General features: G+C 40.2%; 1 pseudogene; it reads left to right on the top strand.

The window, feature by feature from the left end:
- The first annotated feature begins 3,499 nt into the window (after nt 1–3,499).
- LOC122752621 lies at nt 3,500–3,991 on the top strand (annotated as a pseudogene).
- Nucleotides 3,992–5,050: the final 1,059 nt, after the last annotated feature.

Below are 5,050 nucleotides of genomic sequence, written 5' to 3'. Positions count from 1 at the left end.
TGTTATTATTACAAATTAAGAAATTGAGGTAGGCAGAGGTTAAATGACTTGCTCAAGGTCACACAGATGGGATGTGTCTCTGGTCTTCCTGATTCCAAGTTTTGCATACCATCCGAAGTCAGATTGCAGAATTTGTATTTTATCGTGGAAAAAATAGGAGCATTGAATTTTTGAGTGGGAGGATAACAAGGTTCATCCTATACTTGAGGAAGATTATTTTGGCAGCTTGTACAGAGGATGGAAAAGAAACAGGAATGAGGGAGACCAATTAGGAGGTTATTATAATAGTCCAGGCAAGAGTTGATAATGACCTGAACCAGTGGAGAGAGAAAGGGACAAATCTAATGTAGGTAATGGCAGCATAATTGACAGGATTCAGCAATTTAGTGAATGGAAAATTTTGAGGTTATTAAGCCAGATGATGAGGAAGCTGGAAATTCTTTCAAGAGGGAAATTTTGAAAGAAAAGAATGGAGCAGGGGGTAGTTCTGAATTCTACTTTGAGAGTACCAAAAGGGAAAACTAACCACATTGCCTCAGATTCATTGAAGTCATGAAAACAAAGCAAGGTGCAAAAGATAAATAAATTATAGTACTACTGTCTTCTGACTGGTTGGACCACATTGGATTATCATACCCTGTCTTTTGTGTAATATCAACTCTCATACCCACCCAGGGTGGAGATATTATATTAGTGTCACATTTTAGGAGAGACACTAGCATATTGGTAAGATAAGAACAATGAAGAGACTTGATGAGAATCATGATGAAGGAACAAGGGATGTTTGGCCCTAGAAAAAAAGGAAACTTTTAGGGAAGCACACGATAGATGTTTTCAAATATCACAAAGTTAGTCAGACTTGCCCTGCTTGGTAACAGAGTGGGTCCAATAGGTGAAAGTTACAGAAAAGACAACTTTTGGCTCAGTATAAGGATTATTTTCATACCAATGACAGCTGTGTAAAATGAAAGGGATGAAGGGTAGCTAGGTGGAGCAGTGCATAGAGCCCTGGATTCAGGAGGACCTGAGTTCAAACCCGACCTCAGACACTTGACACTTACTAGCTGTGTGACCATGGACAAGTCAATTAACCCTCATTCTCTTTGAAAGGTAAGAAATCCTTTTTCACTGGAATGTTTTTAAAAAGAGGACAAATGGGGATATTATAAAGAGTTTTCACCTATTGAGTAGGGGCAGAGTTTGACTTGGATGACCTTTAACAACCCTTCCAAATCTAGGATTCTGTGAAGGTAGAATCAGCTAACTACCCGAAGAGAAGCTGACTGATTTGGTTTAAGTTCCCATTTTTAGAAAAATTAAGAAAAAGTGTTTTTAAATTATCCTAATCTGGGGGCAGCTAGGTGGTGCAGTGGATAGAGTATCGGCCCTGGATTCAGAAGGACCTGAGTTCAAATCCAGCCTCAGACACTTGACACTTACTAGCTGTGTGACCCTGGGCAAGTCACTTAACCCCAATTGCCTCACCAAAAAAAAAAATTATCCTAGTCTGAAGCCTTTTAGTAATCTGAATATATATATATATATATATATTAGTACAACTGATGAAAATCAAACCTGAGAAGTAGAAGTTTGGATATTTATTATATAACTTGCCAAAAAAATATTTGAGACAAGATACTTTGCCTAACACCCATTGCTACATTGGTAGATGACTCAAAATACCCTGCTTATGACTCTGCCTAAATTGACTGAAGGCTCTTTGTAGTACAGATGTGCAGACTAGAGGAATGTGGTTCCACTATGTAGTCCAGAGTGCTCTACTTGCTTTGCCAAACAAGTATATCAAACCAAGCTAGATGCAGTCTCTACACTCTTAGAGAAAGAAGGATGGAAAAGAATCTTGACCAAGGTTGGGGGCATACTTTATATGTTTAGAGAGGTCAGGGAAAGAGAAATAGTTTCATGTTGCTGGAGCAAATGAGAGATCGGTCACAATTTTTTTCAGAATTCTAGTCTACATATGCAAACTTAATAGAGTTTATTTTCCTTAAATAGTATATTTGCTATTTGCCTTGAATTGCCTTTTAGAATTCTAGATCCTAAATGGCAGTTGCTGTTTTACATAGTAAGAGGATCTGCTGGGGTGAGATTAAAACAATTTTCTCACCAGTTCCTCTCAATTCCTTTTCTGTTTGAGACATGGAGCCAAGAGGAATAAGTCTTAAATGGGTTTCTGACCACAATTTAAGTGACAGTTGAACTGAGACATCCAAGAGAGGGCAGTATAGTCCAGTTAAACAGAGAATATTTACGGTTAAGAGTGTAGAGGAGTTTAGAAAAAGAGAAGCAGTTAACATAAGAATTAGAAAAGGTCAAAGGGAAGAACCTGACCACAACATAAAGTTCTATGCTTAGCATAGCCTGACTTGAGAACAAAACTTTACAGTCATCAGGGTCCAAGCTGTTAGCTGAGAAAAAATGCAGAAAGCTTCAGGGATATCAGCTAAAATGTTGCTTGAGGAGAGCCGGATCGTCTGTTATGCTAGGAGAGCCTCACCAAGCATGGCCTCTCCATCACATGGAGGTCTGAGTTTAGGTGACTCTGAAGATAGAACCTCAACTGAAAACCATAGCTGATGCAGAGAAGGAAGCTGAAGGAACAGGATGATAGGACAGACTCAAAGAAGCTTAATAACCACCTTTCCCCTTCCCCCTCCCACCCCCCAGTGGATGGTGGAGGTGACTGAGTGATCTTGTAAGAGGGCTGTAACCACAGAATCTTTAGTGAATATCGTATAGGATATTAGGTGATCCTGGAAATAGGCAAAGTTGACAACCAGTATGAGGAATATCACTCCAATAACTTTTGGAACTCAGTGTTGGTGATGTGTCAAAGGCTCGTTTATTGTCATTCTCAGAGGAATGGGCCACCCCTTGTCCATCTGGTGGGTGACCAAAAATGGAGGCTCGAAGACCGGTTTTTATCTACTCTCATCCCTAATGCAAAATGGCCCCTCCCCCTTTTCACCATTATTTCAATTACTCAAGGGTTACAATCTGCGGGCCAAAAACTAGCTAATCGGGACGCAGTATTTCTTAGCCAATGGGGGAGGTGATACAGGGACAATTCTTCCATTCCTCCCTTATAGGGACACACAGCTCAGGAGCTGGACCTAATTGAGACCAGCCCAGGGTTTCCCTGAACCATGTGATTTTATTTGGGAGGTTTGCAGGGTGGGATGGGGAAGGAGACCTTTTTCCTTAAACAGGTCCGGAGGAATGTATTTTGAATGGTGACTATTATATGCTTGAGAGGAGACCAATCCCCATTTCCTCACAACTAGATAGAGCAAAAAGACACATTTAGCAGGCCTGGCAGAGAGCACAACAATTATAACAATAAAAGATATCAGCGCTTTTGGCTCCTAGCTCGTGGTGCTGAAGGTGCAACTTCTTTCGGTGGTCCCAAATCCGGGTTCATCCGACACCGGCAGCCACCCCGCAGCGTCCAGGCCGAGCCTCCACCTTCGTCACCGCCATGCCGCCCACGTTTGACCCTAACGAAATTAAAGTCGTGTTTTTAAGGTGCACTGGTGGTGAAGTTGGTGCCACATCAGCTCTGGCCCCCAAAATTGGTCCCTTGGGTTTGTCTCCCAAAAAGGTTGGTGATGGCATTGCCAAGGCAACTGGTGACTGGAAAAAGGGCTAAGGATCACAGTGAAACTTGTCATTCAGAACAGACAGGCCCAGATTGAGATTGTGCCTTCCTCTTCAGCCTTGATCATCAAAGCCCTAAAGGAACCTACTAGGGACAGAAAGAAGCAGAAAAATATTAAACACAGTGAAAACATCAGTCTCGATGAGATCATCAGCATTGCTCGACAGATGTTCCTTGGCAAGAGAACTCTCTGGAACCATTAAAGAGATCCTTGGAACAGCCCAGTCTGTGGGCTGCAACATTGATGGCAGGCATCCTTATGATATTATTGATGACATCAATAGTGGTGCTGTGCAATGCCCAGTAAGTTAAGCTACAAAGGAAGGCTATTGCAATAAATTAACATTTGACAAAAAAAAAAAATCAGCAACTTTGATTAGAGACATGAATTGCTTCTCTGATCGTGCACCCTGGTCCCTGTGGTCCCTGTATGTGCATCTTTTGTTGTTGTTGTTGTTGAGGTAATCAGTGATTTACCCGAGGCTACACAGCTTTCAAGTGTCAAGTGTCTGAGGCCATATTTGAACTAAGATACTCCTGACTCCAGGGCTGGTGCTCTATTCACTGCACCACTAAGCTGCCCCATATGTATCTTGTTTTTTTTAATCCCCTATATAAGGATAGTCCACATAGACTTCTATGAAGATCTATTCTTATGTCTGAGTATGTATATATATATATATGTGTGTGTGTGTGTGTGTGTATATACATGTGTATATATGTATATGTGTGTGTATACATGTATATATATGTGTGTGTATATATACATGTATATATATATATATGTATATATTTCTGGAAGATTAAACCTGAGCTTTGTGGGTGATAAAGACAATTTACTGAAAACTGATCCCCACCTACTCCCCATTCCCAAACCAGTGCATTGCTTGGGGCTAACCAATCTTTGTCAATTTCAGACTCTTGATTGACTTATGGATCTCCCCTAAATTATCCCCTCCTAAAGATTCCCAAATTTACTTCCTGGACTTTAGGTTATTATGTAAAAAAGTTCATTTACATTATATAGTTTCTGTCTGTGAGAACCTTACTTTTCCCAAGTACAGTTTCATAGCTCCCTGTGTTTTGTTACCCCATATAAACCCTGTCCTCAGTCCCCATCTTTGAGTATTCCTAGCATCCTTGCTTTGTGAGTTACAGCTCCTCTGCTCCAATTAGATTAAAGACTTTATTTCTCCTATATTGATTGTTTCATTAATTTTCAGGTTAACATGGGTAAAGTGCTAAAATGCTCCTTTATTTATATTGCTATTTAATTAAAATGATTGTTGTGTGTCATCTGATTAAAATATAAAATATAAAAAGTAAAATATATATTATAGAAGCACATGAGCCATGGTTTGGAGAGGATTC

The sequence above is a fragment of the Dromiciops gliroides genome, chromosome 4, assembly GCF_019393635.1.
Source record: "Dromiciops gliroides isolate mDroGli1 chromosome 4, mDroGli1.pri, whole genome shotgun sequence".
NCBI classification, from domain to species: Eukaryota; Metazoa; Chordata; class Mammalia; order Microbiotheria; family Microbiotheriidae; genus Dromiciops; species Dromiciops gliroides.
The sequence above is the reverse complement of the archived record's forward strand: the minus strand, read 5'-3'. Positions and strand labels throughout refer to the sequence as shown.